Here is a 19073-nt window from a genome sequence, read left to right on the forward strand (position 1 = left end):
ATTTTTTTCACTAAAATTAAACGATTCAATACATGATAAAAAAGAAAAGTATAGAAGAAAGTAAAAAATCCTTCGATCAGGGACGTTAGTCTAATATATTTTCTAAATCTACCTTTAGTTTTGTTTTCAGGTGCACCAGTTTGAAGAAATCTTGCTCACCGCAAACCAAGTGGCCACCCACGCCATCGTCTGTTATGACGAAATGAATTAACCTTTTTTTAAAACAAAAATTCTTTTATAGTTCTTTAAGACATACTTTGTAATATATTTACATTTCATTAATAAAAATTATTATTTAATACCATAAAAAAAAACACACAAGAAACTGTCCGTTTCCATTTTCCTGACTGCGACTAACCCCTTAAGCGTAGTCTATACCTATGTTCTGGATTCTACATAGGGGAAGTGGTCCAAAAACGTGGTACTGCTTTCGGATATGCTACTTGTAGTGTGATTGCAGCAGGTAAACAAATAATTAGTTATACACGCTGATATACATACTACAGCATCGAATTCAAACAAAAATTTATATACAACACGATGACCATTAGACTAATAATCGTGAAAATTTTTGTGATGCTAAATTTTCGTTTCTATACAATTAGAAATTACACGATCTAACATCTATGGTAGGACTCATTTTTGCGACCTCTTTCTAATCTATCAATCCCAACCAAATTAATTTTGTTCAACACCTCACTGTTAGAATTAATTCATTCATTCCTCGGTGAAAACTCTTGTCATCCATATTCGGGTAACATGGCCTCAACGTGTTAATCCTTTCAGACTTTAATTATTTTCTTTTCTCGTACTAATGTAATCTAATTTTTAGGATTAACTTAGACTAAAATTAATATGGAAAAAATAGAAAAAAATTTCTAACGGTATAGTTTTTGAGAAAAACTAGTCTTTCATCACGTGCACAAATAAGGACGTTCACCTTAGAGTATAGTGTCGGTAATTTTTCAATTGTGGACGCCAGGTCTGAAAGAGTTTCCACTCGAGAGGTGACTCGCAGTCACCATTAGGTTTCACGTAGCAAATCTACAATACCTAATGTTCTTTTAGGTTTAATTACCTTGGAGCTCGTAGTGTCAATAAAATGATTGTCGGCGAGGTAAAGGTGACCTTATTCTCGAATCTAGATACATAGCTTAGAATTCATGGCAATAGAATGCTAAGAAACATCTCGAGTGCAAAGGGTTAATGATAGAATTCGGATACTTCACCATGGACTTGAATATACCAATAGTTTCTAGAAACATCCTTTAGAAACTTCCTCTGCTCATTTCGAATAGCTAACAGCGTGCTCGACGCAGACGTAGGGAATCGAAGAGCGAAGAGGATATCACCGTAGCGGTACGCGGCAAGTTAGATCGATGGTGTGGCCAAGCGACGAAGACGCGAACTGGATCTATGCGCGATCCGACGAGGGCGGATGGTTTAGCATCGAACAGTTGCCCGTTAATCCGACGTTACATCGTCGCCTGACCCTGCCTCCTCAACCGGTCGAATCCGTGGCGACAACGGAGCGCGCGAGCTACACACTCCGATATTCCGGTATCGCGTGTCTACACGGCGAAACGATACCGTGGCGGCGGACGATAGGAGTTAGATTCGGGCTTGAGCGTTAAGCCGAAGAGCAACGCGCGCCTGTCTCGACGAACGTGAAAGCGGTGCAGCAGAAGAGAAAGGGGACAAAGGGGCGGCGTCGGTGTCGGGGGACGCTCTAATGTTACCGCATCCAAGAGCGCCGCGATTTCTCACCCTTATCTTATCTGGCAGCCGCCGCTCGCCTCTCGGTTCCCTCGCTCCTTCTTCCGATGCCGTTTCACGCGGCACCCCTCGACCGTCCCTTTCACCCCGTGTCCACGCGTCCAACCGCCCTTCCGTTCAACTCCTCAACCCTTCGAGAGCGAAAAACGCTGATATTTGGCAACTTTTTCCTGAGGCGGGAATAATAATAGGAAGTCCCGAGTTGCGTGGACACCTAAACACACAGTTGTGCCTGTGTGCAGGGTGGGTGGATACCGAAGGGGTAGAAACACAAATAACTTTGAGTGATCGAAGTATGCATCGAACGATTCTTCGCTAATTTCGTATCATTGATGTTTCCTCGTTTTCCTTCTCGTGTCTACGCGTTCAACCACCGTGGAACTTTTCTACCCTTAAGGGAGTAATGCCACTCCTGAGATCGAAAATTGCTGATATTTGGTAACTTGTTCCTGAGGAGGGGATAATAGGAAGTGTCAAGTTGCGTGGACACCTAAACACGCGGTTGTGCCTGTATGCAGAATGGGTGAATACCGAAGGAGTTGAAACAGAAATAACTTTGAGTGATCTAAGTATGCATCGCAAGGTCCTGTGCTGATTTCGTATCACTGCTATATCCTCGTTTTCCTTCTCATTAAAGGGGTAACGCTACCTTTGCGGGTCGTAAAATCCTGATATTTGGAAACTTTTGCCGAGTGGATACCAAATAATCTCGAGCTTCATAGACACTTGTTCGTGTTCCCGCTTAAATTTTGAATATTCTTTCTCCTGTCTACAAAACCATCGTTTTCATCGTATTGTGGCTCGTAGAATTTCCCTTGAAAACATTACGCATCGGTAGATGTGCGATCTGTATATAATATAACGTGCATGATACACATGACGTGCTGACATATACTGGTGATGATGACAGTGGAGAACACGTTGACAATGACGATGACATCTGCAAATTTTGCACGTATTCTACACATCCGCGTGCATTTCGCATACTAGTTCCTATATTTTTAACGTTTCGCGTGTATTCTATGCTCGAGTGAATACATTTCGTGTATTCACATGAATTATGCATATCTGGATATATTTGCATAACCATCTAATAATGAGTTATCAAAGTAGAAGAGTAAAAACGTACGACTGGTTCCGAAAGTTTATCACATACGTTTACTATTACTCTCTTCTCCGATGTAAACGTCGAGCATGCCTCTCTCCGAGAAGCGTTAAGATTCGTATTTTCGATAAGCGTCGTGGCGTCGTCTTTAGTAAAGATTCTTTACACTCGTCCATTTTTAAAAATGATCAGGAATAAGTACCAAGAGTATACGCTCACGCCCATTTTCAGCTTTAATTTATGAATAATAAATATCGATTGAACTGCTTTGCTAAGCCAGAGTTTCGATAAATGCATCGTCAAGATGCGGAAAATATGTTGATTTTGATAAACATTCGAACGATATACTAAATCAGGAAACTAACACAGCTCGCCTTCTCTGTGTTCTACCGCGACAGTTTCCCCGGCCGAGTCTAATCCCAACCAAACACACCATTTCCCAAAATCCATTCGAAACCTAATTCTCCCAACCCGTTCGCTTCCCCTAACACGGAAGAAAGACGCCGTTGGAGTGTCGCGTACGTTGCGCCCGTGCGTTACATAACGGCAGCCGTTCTAAATTCGATATTCCGGTTACGTAAGAACGCGAAGGGGTCGCGTTCCGAGCGATTTCCACGGAGTCGAGGCGTCTTCGTTCGCCACTCGTCCATCCGCGACGTTTCCTTCGAACACCTTGGACGGGTTAATCGAATTTCCCCGCGACTAAGCAGCCCGGGGTATAGGAAAATCCGAAAGATTCATGGCCGCACGCTTCCGGTGGTCTTTCCGGATTAACGACGGATACTCGCCTCGAGAGCGACGGAGGAAACGTAGGCGCGGCGAAAATCGTTTCTCGGAGAACGGAAATGAGATGGTCGTTCGACCCGTCCCGCGGAAAGGTCGAAAGGAAAGAAGATAGCCCGCGGGCAGGGAACGGCGGAAAGGAGGATAGAAAGTGGTGGTATGGACGCGCGGAGTTTCCTGATCGTCGCGGTGCTCGTTTTCGTCCCGTTCGATCGATACCCGTAATTCCGGAGCGCTCGCGAATGGTGCCGATCGATACGACAGATTTTCAAGCTCCGCTCGGTCCGTTCGCTCCGTTTACTTCGTTTGCTTCGCTCAATCCGTTTGCTCGAAGCGGTCGCGCGAGAAGAGAGAAAGGGCCAACGGCTCGTCCACGGTAGCGCGACGAAACGACGGAGACGAAGGAGCGGTGGCGGGACGCGGCTACCGTCGGCTCGAAATTCCGCGTCAATCCGTGGAATTAAAAGCTCGCCGAGCGAATTTAAGTTGGCGTTCCCTTGAGATGGAACGGGGACGAGGAAGGAGTCGACCATTGCCTTCGAAGAGAATCAACGGCGCAGAGAGGTTCCACGAGGTAGTGGTTCGAGAAAGAACCGACAGAGAAATCGATATTTTCTTGCGTTTTCTTGAGAGTTAGCATTAGAAGAATACTGGGCTGAAATCTGAAGGCGAAATTCGTAGGATTGAGCGACGTACAGGAAATCGTCGATAAGTGTCGCGGAGTACGAGTGACGTTAAATGGTCATGGTTTCGAGAAATCGATGTTCCCTTGTGTTTTCTTTAGAATCAATGATATAAGAGTACATGCTTAGGATGTGAAAGCGAAATTCGTAGGATTGAGCGAGTTACAAAGAAGTTTCGATAAGTGTCGCGGAGTACAGATAACATTAAATGATCATGGTTTCGAGAAATCGATGTTCCCTTGTGTTTTCTTAAGAATCAATGATATAAGAATGCTGTCCTAAAATGCGCAGACGAAATTGCAACAATGTCATATGGAAGTTAACGAATATACAGGGAATTGTCGATAAGTGTCGCGCTTTAATCTGAAGGCAGAGCGCATACATCCCTTCGTTTGCTCCAATTCTTCATCCCAGACATAGAGCGTAACGTTTACCCTTCGGATTGTTCGAGAGCGGTCTGTTTTGAACTTGTTCCTCTGCTCATCGATGCAATTCGAACACTCGTGCCGTCCGTGTGTCCCAAACACTTGTCATTCACGTTCAGTCATACGGTCGTGCGCAGATAACTCGCACCTACAGTACTTTTTTAATCGACAGCGAGCAGATTGCGTAGAACGCTGTCCGTGATACGTTGAAATTGATGAATCGCCGTTTTGCGTCGAGCGGCGCCGCGAGTATAGGAACCGTGGAAAAAGTGAGAAAAGGGAGACCGAAACAGCCGGCGTGTCCGGTAAATTGATCGAATCAAAAAGCTCCGCAGCCAATTGATTCGGCGCTCGACCAATCGTTCGTTCCGTCTCCGCTTCGCCGTTCGATTTTCGTCGTTTCTACGTCGGCCACTGGCCCGATGACGGCCTACATATTTTTTTTTTTCCCACTCGTCCGTGGGAAGGTTTAACGACCGTGAAAACCGAATATTCGATGTTAATTATACGCGGTTGAGTCGCTTCCTTCGATTGGCCGCGGTAAATCCTAAATTTGTTTACCGAACGTTGACCATAGAACTCTAGCCTATGACTAATTTTTATTAATCGGAAAACTGATGAACGAACTTGATACGTGTATTACAGATTACAATTATTTATAGCGTATACCAATTACGAAAAACGTTCGCAGAAGATATAAATTTATGCAAAATGGAATATTAATACTCGTACATTAATTTATGAAATATATATTTAATATATATTTGCACGCGTTTTGCGCATATTTTCCGTATTGGCGCGGACCGTAAACGCGTAAAATCTGTTAGTATGTCGATGTTACAAAGACCCTCGAGCAGAGTAGGAGCCTTAATAATTCTTAGTTTCATTGATTCGGAATATCGGAATGTATAGAACCGTTCGTGGCTTGATTCATTTCCGTCCCAAATAAATTAACGAAACCATTCTCTGTTCTGCTCGAGCCACCTTCAGTTCAGCTTTCCCGCTTCGAAATTTTTCAAGTTCAACCAATCGATACAAAGCGATCGTTTTGAACCAATTTCGTTCACCGAAACTATTTCTTCGGATATTTCAAAATGTGGTCTCAGGTCTTGCAATGTTCTCCGGCGCGATTTAATTAAAATGTCGGTTGCAAGAAGAGGGTGAATTGTAAGAATGCATGCGGAGTTCGGGAAGCTTGGTGGCACACGGCACGACTGTGCGACGGGTGTGTGTGTGTGTGTCTGTGAGTGGGTGAAAGGTTCAACCTCTTGACGACTGGGTCCGCGGAACGGAAACTTTGCTGTGCGGACAGAGGCAAATGACTTACCTTAGAAATCAAGTTTCGTGTGATGGATCTAAAAGCAGTCGTCTATACACAGCCCCAGCTTCATAGTCTTCGCAGTAATATTTTGATTTCTTTCTCCTACTCTTTTGATGCGTGCTACGAAAGGTTTTCGAGGATTTCGTTCGTTTCAGAGTAATTCCAAACTAGATATCTTTCAGTGGATACAGGAATCGGCGTGTGCGAGAGACTCCTTGAAGTCAACTTAATATCGCATTCTGAAAAATGAGAGTTGAAGACTGATGGAGACTGATCGTCGCTAACATTGTAGATTTATCATAATAGAATTAGAAATCCTTCGAGATACACGCGTCACGAGTTGCGATAATTATAATGGCAGTAGTTAAAAGAAATGTTTAACGCTTTCCGTTTAGGCCACTACTCGTAGAATAAATGCTAGATCTTGCGTTTCCTAAAATAATTTCATATAAATTTGTTGCTTTGCTCTGTAAGACACGGAACGTGTTAAGGGGTTTTGCGCAGTAATTTCGAGAAATCGAGCATTGCGCTTCGAGCGACCGATAAGGAAAAGGATCGTCGGCTGGAAGCCAGCCGCGCCTTCTTCCCCGAAACGAGGAATCCCAATGGGGGTGACGGTGGTGGTATCCGATGCGATCGATCGGCATAGCGTTCCAGTAAATCTCGCGTTAAAAACGAGGTGGCTCGCGCGGCAATACCGGGAAACACGTTCGCTCGAGTTCTGCGATTAGAAGGGCAGACTCGCGCCGAGCGAAATCGCGTGTTTTCGACTACCCCGCGGCACGAAACTCCGCGGTCTAACGCAGATCGCATCGAGCATTTTAAATGCCGCGATACCGCGATAGCCAACGACAGATATATCCGAGTCTACGAGGCGGCCGTAAATCGCCAACGTAAACCCGTACGCGTAATTGCGCGATCGCGTTGTCGCGAATCGTCGACGCGAAGAAGCGCGGGTTCGTTGATCATTGACGACCCTGCTTTGCGAGCTTTCGTAGAACAACACTTTTTATATAAGAATACACGTTCGTTCTGTACACGTACGGTCATAAGTTACTGGAAAATGGAATGAGCGGTGACAAGTGCTGTTTAAGAGCAAAGTAGGTGATTCTAGAGAACAAAAGTCTCGCACAAATATGATTTTCCATTTTTTTGAATTAGCTTTTAAGGACCGAGACTAACATGATTTTTAATGGATATAAAAGGAGAGACCGTTCACGAATCAGTTTACATGTGGAATACTACGTATTACGGAAATGGATGGAGATACTCCAAGGATAAAGGACTGAAAACGAAATATTGTCGAGAAAAGAAAAATATATATATTAATGACCTGTCACGCCATCTCTATTTCTCGACTTCTGCGCTTCCATGCCCTTTTTATCCTCCTGTCATTCAATCCTCGGTAGACCGAAATCTGGTATTTGAGTAACGAATCGACATTTCCAAACACTCGCGATAAACAAAGTTAAATACCCTCGGATTTTTGGACGACTGGAATCGACGCTCGCCGACGGAGAGAAGAGGAAAGACTAAGCCGAAGGTCGGTAGGCCGCGATACCGATACCTCGATTAGAAATCCATTTGGCCCGGTACGAGTCGTGTAGCGTGGTCGGTACCATTCGTCAGGATTGGTCCGCGATTCGTCGGAATACGTCGCCGAATCGAAAGAGGTCGGGGCTCTCGAATTTAATCCCATCGACGTTCGTCCGTAGTCGAGCGTGCCGAAGTCGATAAGGGACCAGAAGGAACGACCAGGGGCGACGCGGGGTTAGCGGCGGCAGGAAAAATCGATCGAGAGACGAGCGGTGATCGGCCAGTCACGAGTCACGAGTCACGATTTACGGAAAAGGGTAAACGAAGCGGCGATGAAGGTGGGTGGGGTAGGTAAATAGGTGACGAGGGGGTTGGACGGGGTCGGGAACGTGGAAACGCGTGTACACAACGGAGGCCGTTCGCGAACGTCTGCCAGCGTATTCCGACTCACGTACGAGACCACCGACGAGGATATACGGGCGCGTGCGAACAGACGACAACGAACGAGGGAAACGTACGTCCTCGATCGTGATTTTCGAATGCACGCCTGCTTCCCTCCGCAAACGAACCGTCCAAACAACGCGGTGCCATGCCGGAGCGCGAGCGACGAGCAGATACGAAACGTTGAAACAAAACGACGGGGCCGTGGCTGTACAAGACGTTGGCCGACAACCAGAGACGAAGAAAGGAGACGAGCGCGATGGCCCGAATTTCATTCGTGGAAAATCTGCTGGGAAAATACACGGTTCATCGTGCCCCCCTCCCCTCCTCCCGCACCATTCGCCCGCCCCTCGCGCGTGGGCGCGCCGGTTTGACAAATTGTGTGTGTCTAGAAAACTCGGTTTCTCGCCGGCTGACGTTCCTCGTAGTTCTTTCTCTCCGCGGCTCTGTTATTCGCGAGACAGGTTCTCGCGCGGCCGAACCATTGTCGGCGGGAAGAAAGATAGAGGCGCGTTCAGACCATCATTTCGACAAAAATTAAAAAATAAGTTTAATGCGCACGATGCGGCGGGTGAGCGATGAAATCGAGGAGGAAGAGCGAGACGCGTAATAAAAAAAAATTGCTACGCGCGGGCTTGTCTAATCTTCGAGCATTTGTTGATGCAAACGATTATTTATAGTCAGAGTATTCTCTTCCCAGTCTGTAATGATTTCTCTATATTTACGTCTGTACTTGAATGTCTATTGACACGTTGACTGCCACACTGATTCACATAGAAGTGAATCTATGGGGTTGAAATTTTGTCTCGAGACAATTGTTCTATTCTCTATTGCAACTATAGAATGCAACATTTGTCGTATTATTTATTTTTGTGTTTTTGTCAAAATTTATGAATTCTATTCAGAGTTATTTTTATTAACCCTTTGCACTCGAGGCCTTTTTTTCTGGTATCTATCAGCAACTCGAAATGTTTTCTTAGCATTCTATTGTCACGAATGCTAAGCTTTCATTGACTTCGAAAATGAGATCTCTAATTTGAGATTTGAAAATCATTTGTCTCAACGACAATCATTTTATTGACACTTCGAGTTCCAATAAAATTAAACCTGAAGGAAACCTAGTGGTGACTGAGAGTCACCTCTCGAGTGCAAACGGTTAATACCTAGCCCTCAAAATCGTTGAAGACCCATATATGGCTGACGTGGCTGTTCAACGTGTTAACCCTTTCGAAACACTGGGTAAGATATCTCGCTACCAAAATGTAATTTGTATGATTCTGTGGACGAGATAACAGAAATTGTTACGCGAGATACCTCGTTCATAGCATCACAAAAGGTACATTTCGGTAGCGAGGTGTCTCGTCTATAAAATCGTAAAAATTAAATTTTAGTAGCGAGATATCTCGTTCGATGTATCGAAATGTTTGAAGAAATCTCCTTGGCGGATTTTACGTTTCTCAAAATGATTAACGAAATCAAAATTGAATACGATAAAAAGTCAGCAGACGCTACACGAAAAATGTGCGAAATCAAGGAACCGCGCTAACGAAATAAAATCACGTTTAGGACGCATGTGATCGATCGTACGCGTATGGCTGTCGGGCGAATGGCGACGATATCTAGGTTATCGCGAAAACGTCAATGCGCGATCTCTCAGGATGACCAAAAGTTGCCCCTCGCGTGAATTGCCATGGTAAATCCTCGGAGCCGTTGGGAAAAAACGTGTAGCGTTCGGCAGGTGGTTCGATAAACGTGTCTGGTCGGTGTACGTTTGCGCGTAATTAACGCCCGCCAAAGAGTAAAATCGAAGATTCTCACCCTCTATGTATGTACTCGCTTCTCGCGCTGTTCGCCTTCGTTTTTGCGCTCCGCTTTGCTTCCCATCGTCCCCGCATCCTCTTCCATTTTTCTCCTCCTACTTCTTCACGCGGTTCGAGTTCTTCGGGTTTAACCTGCAAGTGGACATGCTATTTGTAGTGTACTTGGAGCATGTAAATAAATTCTTAGTTATCGATGTCGATATACATCCCCGCTCAAAAGTATCTGGTCACTTCCTTAATAGAAATACGTATCTAATAAAAGTTGCGAATCTATTAATATCGATTATATCATCTATGTTTCGATATGTTGCATTAGCGAATATATTTTATTAATAGTATTTTTTTTAATATCACATTAGTAACGATAAAAAGCTATAGAGATAACTAGATAATGTTCAAATCTCTTTTACCAAACTTGGATACTATTAATTTCTTCATTGTATGTATATGAAATAACATTACCTCCTTTATTTTATAATATTTCGACATCAATGTGTTTGATACATTTTTTCTGAACTTTTCTATCTAGACGATCCAATAGTTCTACTATAAAATTGAATATGCCATTGAAAACATTTAATATTGTTAAATGTTGTTAAATATACATACAATATAGAATTTACCAACAAAAGTTGTATAGTAATAATTTACGTTGTATATAATTAAATAGTAATATCATTCCATTTATTTTATAATATATCGCCATAAATGTGTTTGATATATTGAACATTCTTTCTGAACTTTTCTATCTAAATGATCCCATAGTTCTATCAAATTAAATATGGCACTCAAAAACATTAAATATTATTAAATGTGTTAAATACACATCCAATATAGAATTTAGCAACAAAAGTTTATAGTAATAATTTACGGTGTGTATTAATTATTCATTGGAGGTAGTAAGTGCCCACATATTTATGAACGAGGGTGTGTATGCTATAGCAATGCATTAAAACAATATTTTATGTTTAACACGTAGACTGGTGGACTAATTATCGTGAAAATTCCTGTGAGGCAAAAATTTGGTTTCTATAGAATTAGAAATGACACGATCTAACATCTGTGGTAGAACCTACTTTTGCGACATCTTTAGAATTTACCACTCCTATCCAAACGAGTTTTTGTCAACTCCTTACTTTCGGTATTAATTTATTTATTCTTCGATGAAAACCCTTGTCAACCCATACATGGGTGACATGCGGGTCAAGGTGTTAATGATTGAATTCAGATACTTTATCGTGAACTTAAATATACCAATAGCTTTTAGAAACATTTGATAGATTACTCGTTCGGATCCTATAAAATCTGTTCGAGAAAGACCAAAGACGAAGGTCCCGATTGCCTAAAACTCTAAAAAGAAGGAAAGAATACAGTCCAAAGCAAGAGACGTCTAAACGTGCTCCATCTCTACCAGGGAACGAAGGGAGCGCCTAAGATGGTCGGTCACGGCCCTGTTCGCGAGTACCGAAAAAGAAGTGGACGAAAAACGCGCACCAAGGGGAAATGGAAAAAAGTGGAGGGAAGAGAGCCCGGAGAGAGTGATTTCAGCATCGGATGCTTCGGAAATAGGGGGATAGAGGAGGAAAGCTTAGCGCAACGGCGTGCACGTGATCTGAAAGCGAAGGGTAGGTCGGTGAACGACATCAGGTGGAATCGGTAGGTTTCGTGACAACGGCAAGCCACACTCCGAACGTGGACCCTCGAAGTCTCTTCCTCCGGCGAAGGGACATCGTTCGCAAGGACGACGCGAGTGCCTCCACCTTCGACTTTTGACCCACCGCAGAGACGAGTCTTTCCCGTTTGTCGGCACCACTTCGCCAGCTCTCTCGAGAAGGGAACCGTCGTCTCCGTCGCTCGAAGGTCTTTGGTTGTTTTCCGCGTCTCTTTCGTCTTCCCTGACTTCCTCTTTCGCGGCACCGCAGACACCAGCGTCGAGATACTCGAAGAATTCGGAGGAACGCGATGCTCGTGGTCCATTCTAAATCGAAACTGTAATTTAATCCTTTTGCACTTGGATGTCTCCATTCGGGGAACGCAGAGGCCCGCGCTTTCGACCCCAACCTTATTTCGTTGTGTTGGAGAGAGGGACGAATCGCGAGTGGATACACACCTCCATCAGCTGATGGGGAATCCGTACTTCTCGTGAATTTACGTCATCGAGCTCTGATATTTGAAGAGCCACGTGACCTCACGAAGAGTGCTTCAGAAGCGTCCATCGACTCGGAAGTCTCGATGACATCCATGGATAGCACTGTGAATCTTTCAAACAGAAACTTTAGTCTTTGAATCAGCTGAAACGCTCGGTGACAGTCTGTACAGTCACGGCGTATGAGCCGTTCCCTTGCATCGGATACGGCGCCACTAGTTTACGTGCTCGCTCCGCGCTGAGACGTCCAGAGAGCTCGTACATTAAGTAACCGATGCGCAAGAAATCCCAGTGATCAAATTACTACGGGAATTTTCGGGGAGAACCTAATGCTCCTTCGGAAAGAGAATCTCGTGTATCGAAATGCCCTCCCCCCTCAAGACACGGCTGACAGTCGCGACGCAAGTTTTGCGAGTTTCGAAGCGGTCCGTCTCTTATTCTTTTCCATCGAGTTGCCGTTCCAAATCATTCCAACGATCGGTTTTCTCGCGTCTTCGTGATACCGCGGAATGCAAAACGAATCGCAGATCTTACGGTCGTTCTTACGACACCGCCGACCGTATTCCTCGCTTGCCGGGGAGACCCTTAAGAGGAAAGTCCGCCATTCGGAGACGAGTTCCGGGCGAAGTTTTACGGGCCAAGTTAGAATCTCGACGGGGAAGAGTAGCGCCAAGGGGAAGAGAGACGGGCATGCGGTTGAGAGGGAAAGATTTCGCGGGCGCGGCCCATAACTTTCCTCGTAAATTCGATATTCAAAACAGGAAGCGAACAATGCCCTTATATACCTCCACCGGTGGCGGTCCACTCGTACGAGTGCCGAGGAACGCGCCACTCGTGAAAATTTGACGATTAACGATCCACGCCTTCCAGGTAACCTGACAACGAACGCGTTGTTTATTCGCGCGACCGAGGGACCAGTCGACGTCTCGATATCTTCGCAAGATCGTTTTTTATCTTTATTTACTTCAGCTTTGTGAACAGCAATCGCTTTTGTAATAGACGGAGAGTCAGAGCCAAAAAAACTCTCTGAATTTACTAAGCCTAGTTTTTTTTTATAGTTTATTACAGTGGTTGTGTACACAAAAATACTGCGACCATATTGTGGCCGACTGACCAGCTCCGTCCCCACATTTGCCTGACTGACTGTCATAACTTTCATTTATATGCAATACACTATTTGTATAACAATTTTCAGCCTTAGTCAATTCATTTAATTACCTCGTACCCCAGATACGACAGCTTCGACAGCGTACCTGAGACACCTGTTCTCAGTTTCGCTTGACTGACCGCAGTATGTTTGTGTACACAACCACTGTAATAAAGTATAAAAAAAACTAGGCTTAGTAAATTCAGAGACTTTTTTTGGCTCTGGCTCTTGGACTATAATCGATTAGTATATTTCGTAAATGGACGTCCACAGGAAGTTTTTCTCTGTATAGAAAGCAATAACTCCACTGATACTGGTATTATAATACTAGAAAAGTATTTAAATCAAAATCTAGAATCAAGTACACTACAATTACAAATATAAATACGTCTCTTAGAGATAGTCGAAGGGGAACCACCCCCGCCATTGCTTATGTTTCTTCAGCTCGAGTGTCAGCTGTGAAAACAAAAACATCCCTTCCGAAGTTTTATTAGCTTAAATGTATAGGTCGCGAATAGCTCATTATTCATGATCGAAAGAACGATCGGAAGTGCCGTCGGAAGCCATTATTACTCAACGGTGGAAAATCAAGTTATATTTTTAGTGGCTATTCAAATATAGAAATTTCGGAGCGGAAATAGAATTTCTAATATAAAATTCTTACCTGACCAGTAAATATTAATTATACTTTTTTTTGTTATTCAGTGAACTCGAGCAATTTTAAAAGTCAACAAAATATCGACAAAAGATTGAGTTCGCAAGGAAATTTCACGAATGCCAAATTTAATATAAATAAACGAGAAGCTAAAAAATGTTTGCGTTTTCAAACCTTATAATGTCGAACGAACGTTGAAAGCACGATCTATCGCACGTATAAGCGCCATTTCGAAACGACGATATTTTTTTATTCTTTTTTTTTTATTTAACTCTAACACCGCGCGTGACGCATTCGCATAGCTTTATAAACGCAGAAACAATGGGCGTTCATTATTTACAGCCCGAATTTTGGCTTGAATCCAGTTGTCGCCGTTGCGCCATTTTGTTGATCAACGAGGTTGGTACACACGCGTTTCCGTGCGAGCCGCGCGAAGCTTATATTTTCGAGAAATCCGTGCAGGCGCGAGACGAATGTTCCGCGTTGCCCGATATTATTGCCAGTCGGACGTTACCGTTTCCAAATAGCCTGACCATTTTAGATTCGACCGAGGAAAGAATCCATAGAAAGCTTTCGCGTGCACTTTTATTAACCCTTTTCACACGAGACCTTTTTTTTCTGATATCTATCAGTAACACGAGATGCTTTCTTAACATTCTAACGTCACGAATGCTAAGCTTTTGAATATCAAATCATTTTATTGACACTTCGAGTTCCAAAGAAATTATTCCTTTCAGATCTGGCGTCCACAATTGAAGACACAAAATTAAAAAATTACCGACACGAAGAAAGATCAGTTTTCCTCGAAAACTACGCTATTAGGTTTTGTTTTTATTTTTTCCATACTAATATTAGTCCAAGTTAACCCCAAGCAGTAAATTACATTAGTACCAGAAGAAAAATTAATTCAGGTCTGAAAGGGTTAACCTAAACAAACATTGTTGATTGATTTCCTTGTCGAACTTAGTGGCAACCGAGAGTTATCTCAAGTTTCTGCATCACGTTAAGATACGTCACTTTTTGAACGCAAAGGGTTAAATCGTTACGATGGATAATGTAAACAAGTCCCGTTTCTCCATAAATATTTCACGAACTATTGTGATTATCGGAAAAAGAATATAAGATATCCTACAAAAGTAATGGGATATGTAAATCAAACATCGTGCAGCTGTAAAACTTTTTACCGACTATCAGTATTGACATAATAAAGGTACCAAGAAATCAGCACAAGAATTTTCTCTAAAGTCCTCCGCATTTGATTCGTCAGTGATTGACCCAACGCGAACATTCTCGTCGTAGGAATATGAAATCGTCGTTGAACGCCGAGAGGAGACCGTTTTTCCAGCGAAACGACAATTGTCGAACGCGGGTCATAAAGTTTGCGCAAAAAGTAACGCAATTAAAGTTGACGACCCCGAGGGTAAGGTAGACCGTTTCGTCACAGTTCTTGCAGCCTTCGACGGAAACGTTCCAATACCCTGATTACGTTCTTCGCGAATCGTTTCTTTGGCTGCTTCCATACAGTTGTCGTTAACGGTGCTAATTTGTTCGACGGTTAAACGCTGATGATAAACGAATTATTGGCTAGGAGAGAGTCGGCTAAAGGATAGGAGGAGGAGAATCGCTTAAACGACCGAGAAGATGAGTGGTGTGGCGTAGAAGAAGGGTATTATATAGAGGGAGAGAGAGGTAGACCGATTGACAAGCGAAAACGGACGGGAGGAACAAGGACAAGAGGAGTCGTTCAATTAGAGGACCCGAGCTGGCACGATCGAATGCGAGAATTCAATTTCTTCGGTCTTTCAATCATTTCGAGTGTGCCAGGCGTCTCTCTCGAGTTTTCTCTTTCTTCCGTTCGCTTTTATCTTGCCGCCTCCGCTCTCTTGTCGACTCTAGCCTATCGCTAGCTTCGTTATCTTCGCTAACGGGCTGCAATTTTTGTTTAAGTATTTGTTTTAAGCATTTGCTTCCGCTCGCTTCAGCCTCTCGGCTTAAGGGGGAACGTCACATTTCGTACCGATATTTGACGACTTCTGACTATAAGGAACGCCAAATTGGCAGGAAATACATGCATGTTAAATACATAGAAACTTAAAACACCAAACCTACCGACATTTCGTTCGTACCTACTTCTATCGAAATCGATCAAATGACTGGTTTCAAAAACTCTTTTCCCAATTGGATGCAAAAATATTTCGCGTGTTACTGAATCGAGCAATACGTGAAACAATTGTGTATAATTTTGCAAGTGACGCTATCAAGACCGTTATGCAACTTTTGTGACGTGTCCCTAACATTAAAACATTTAATTGAAGAATGTCAGGGAATACAACACGATAGAATAGAGTTTAAACTTTCAAATAGTATGCAGACAATCTTTAACAATAGAAACGAATTTCTCAAATTAGTCAAGATATGAATGAAATGTTAAATAAATTACAATTAAATTGTAATTATTGACGTGGTTACTAATAACCTCGTAGTTCACGTGACCTCAAATAAAGTAATTAAAAAAAAGGGGTGTAGAATTTATATTGGGTTGTTTAGAAAGTCCATGTTGAGTTTTGGTACGTGGACAGGTCTGAATTATATCGGAATGGTTGAAAACAACGTGTATGCTTCCTTTAAAAGGTGGAAAGTTTGTGGAACAAAATAGTGCCTATGTAATTCAATAAATATTATAAATCGATATATATATATATATATATTGTAAGAGGTCCGCAGTTGATTCGACGACAATCAAACGGACTGCAGTTGTTTCAACGACGCCGAAATGCGTTCGTGGCAGCCGAGGCAGTTACGTGCGACTGTTCGTCGAACGCACCTCGAGATCGGTCGAATCTCGCCTTTTACGCTTTAAGTATTCCTTTATGTTGCGCACGAACCACTTTGGTTTGGTCCCGTGCCTGTTCCCGTTCCCTGACACTTTACAATATATATATCGTGAATATTATATATCGAAATTCAAATGTGAGTTTGAATTTGTCTTCAAAATTGGCACGAACTTTCTGAACAATCCAATATATTGTACATAAGAAGGTTTAGTGATAAACAATGTCAAAATTATTGTGCTCAGTCGCTAACTCGATTTCTCCTTTCTGTTTCAGGTGAGTCGCAAAAACTAAGAAGCGATATAAAACAGTCGAATCCACGTCTAGATTCCAAGGGACTTCTCTACGACATCCAACCACGTTCCATTTGTAACTATACAATTTCTAGAAGCTCGCACTTAAAATTTAGCGATAGATCGCTGACTAACCTAACCGAGGTTAGATTTAGCCACGGCCACGCGTATCGAGTGCAGTGTTCCCAGACACCGTCGCGAACCTTATCGAACCCGTGCAAGGCATGTCCTCGCGAATGTCCGCGATGTTCAGTTGTGCGCATTACCTAAAGCCGTTTCACACCTCGAAAGGATTTTCTTCGCAGGGCATTTCATAAATGGCGAATTAACGTTGCGCCAGCTGTCCGTTCGTTTCTGGCCACGATTCAGTCTACCGCTAAATCTTACGTTTCTCGACGTGCCATTTTATTTTCCTCCCCGAACACCTAACCTTGCGAGAAGGAAGAAATCCTGTCTCACCTGTCCGCGAGTTCATCCCTCTCGCGGCCCTACTCTCTCTCTGTACTTCTTTACGCTCGTTTTGACCGTCACGCTTTGGCAAACGCATTAAAGTCCCCTCGTTTCGCGACCGCTTTGATCTCGATGACAGCCACGCGAATGCACGCGGCCAGACGATCTAACCGCAAGAACATTTTTCAACCGATGGAATCAAAGGGAAACGTGGAAACACAGAACAGCTGGATGCAGTTTTAAAGAGTTCTTGCGACGCCGCGCCGCGTTCCCACTTTCACCCGTTCGCGCCAACGTAGATGGAAAACGATGGACTACTGTCGTTGTTCTTCAATATTGTCAAAGTAGATCATTTCTCCTGTGTTTCCTACGTTTTCTGTGTTTCGTCTTGTTATTCTCCATAAGGAGATACTTTTTAAAAATTGATTTCACGAATTTAAATATTTAATTCACTTACATGGAATGCTTAAGGGTTTACTTTGGTTTTGAGGGACAAAAAGAAAGCACATTTTCTACAAATTTTTTTCGAACAAACTAAACGAATTATATTCTTCCAACTTGTGTTGTCCGAAAGCGCAACACGTGAACAATATTTCATACATTTTTCATCGAAAAACATCTCGAAACCAGCTCTCATCGACTTATTTTTGAATTTTTTTTTTTATTGCAAAATTTACAATGTTATAAATTATATATTTAAAAAGACAATTGTTTAAAAATATCTAACAATGATAATAACTACCTATTAGATAGTAGAAATTCCAACCTTTAATTTGAATTTTGTTAGAATCGAATCGGACGAATCTACGCCGAGCTACATGGTACAATGAGGTAATATTTAATAGTTATATATTTAAAAAGAACAATTGTTTAAGAGAATCTAGCAATGATTGTAACTACCTATTAAATAGTAAAAATTCCACCCTTTAATTTGAATTTTGTTAGAATTGAATCGGACAATTCCACGCTGAGCTATGACACCTTAAAATTTCCTATTTATAGACAATTATAAATGACTGACAGACGTGGTGACCTACATATAATATACATATAGCGTCTTTGCAAGACCGTTCCAATTCCGAGAAATACTAGTAAACATTGTAGTATTTCCTGGAAGGAACACCCCTCTAAATTCCGTGACATAATAGTAAACATTGTAGTATTTCCTGGTTGGGAAATCCCTCAAAGTTCTTTGAAAGAGAAACATTTATATCCATTTTTCCTGACGATCGATTTCGATGAAATTTGGTATACAGGAGTTTTCGGGATCGCTGATTCCAAATCGGAACTCAAAATTTAGAAATTCTAAATGGCGGATCCAATGTAACGGGACAAATTGCAAAAAGTGACTAGATTTTGATAAAACTTTAGTATGTAAGAAAAAATTAAAGAGTTCGAGACGCATTGGATACACTTTTGTTTTTAATCGAAAATATAGCGTGGCCTACGACTATGCAGTGTGACTCCTCGAAAGAAAGGGGGCTCGTGGGAGAGCAAAGGGGAACCGAACGGTGAAATATCCTTGCCTCTGTCTACTTCAATTCGTAGGTGTCTCGTCAACTCCTGAGCAATATAAAATAACAATTGCGTGATTTTAAAAAGGAGCTCGACAACGCGAATCGTACAGTAGTATCGTTAGAAGCGTACACCGCGTTAAACAC

At 42.7% G+C, this 19073-nt stretch overlaps 1 long non-coding RNA gene across 2 annotated transcripts in view; it reads right to left on the bottom strand.

The window, feature by feature from the left end:
• The window catches only part of LOC128892563 (uncharacterized), a 124069-nt gene that overhangs the window by 12862 nt on the left and 92134 nt on the right, over positions 1-19073 (bottom strand). Inside the window, exons 3-4 of one of the 2 annotated variants that reach the window (XR_008461095.1) lie at positions 9889-10022; positions 6100-6332 (exon numbers count right to left, since the gene is read on the bottom strand). This is a non-coding gene — a long non-coding RNA (uncharacterized LOC128892563). The remainder of the gene's footprint in view (positions 1-6099; positions 6333-9888; positions 10023-19073) is intronic. The other variant, XR_008461096.1, reaches the window with a different exon arrangement.

Source organism: Hylaeus anthracinus, unplaced genomic scaffold (genome assembly GCF_026225885.1).
Source record: "Hylaeus anthracinus isolate JK02 unplaced genomic scaffold, UHH_iyHylAnth1.0_haploid 12002, whole genome shotgun sequence".
Lineage (NCBI taxonomy): Eukaryota > Metazoa > Arthropoda > Insecta > Hymenoptera > Colletidae > Hylaeus > Hylaeus anthracinus.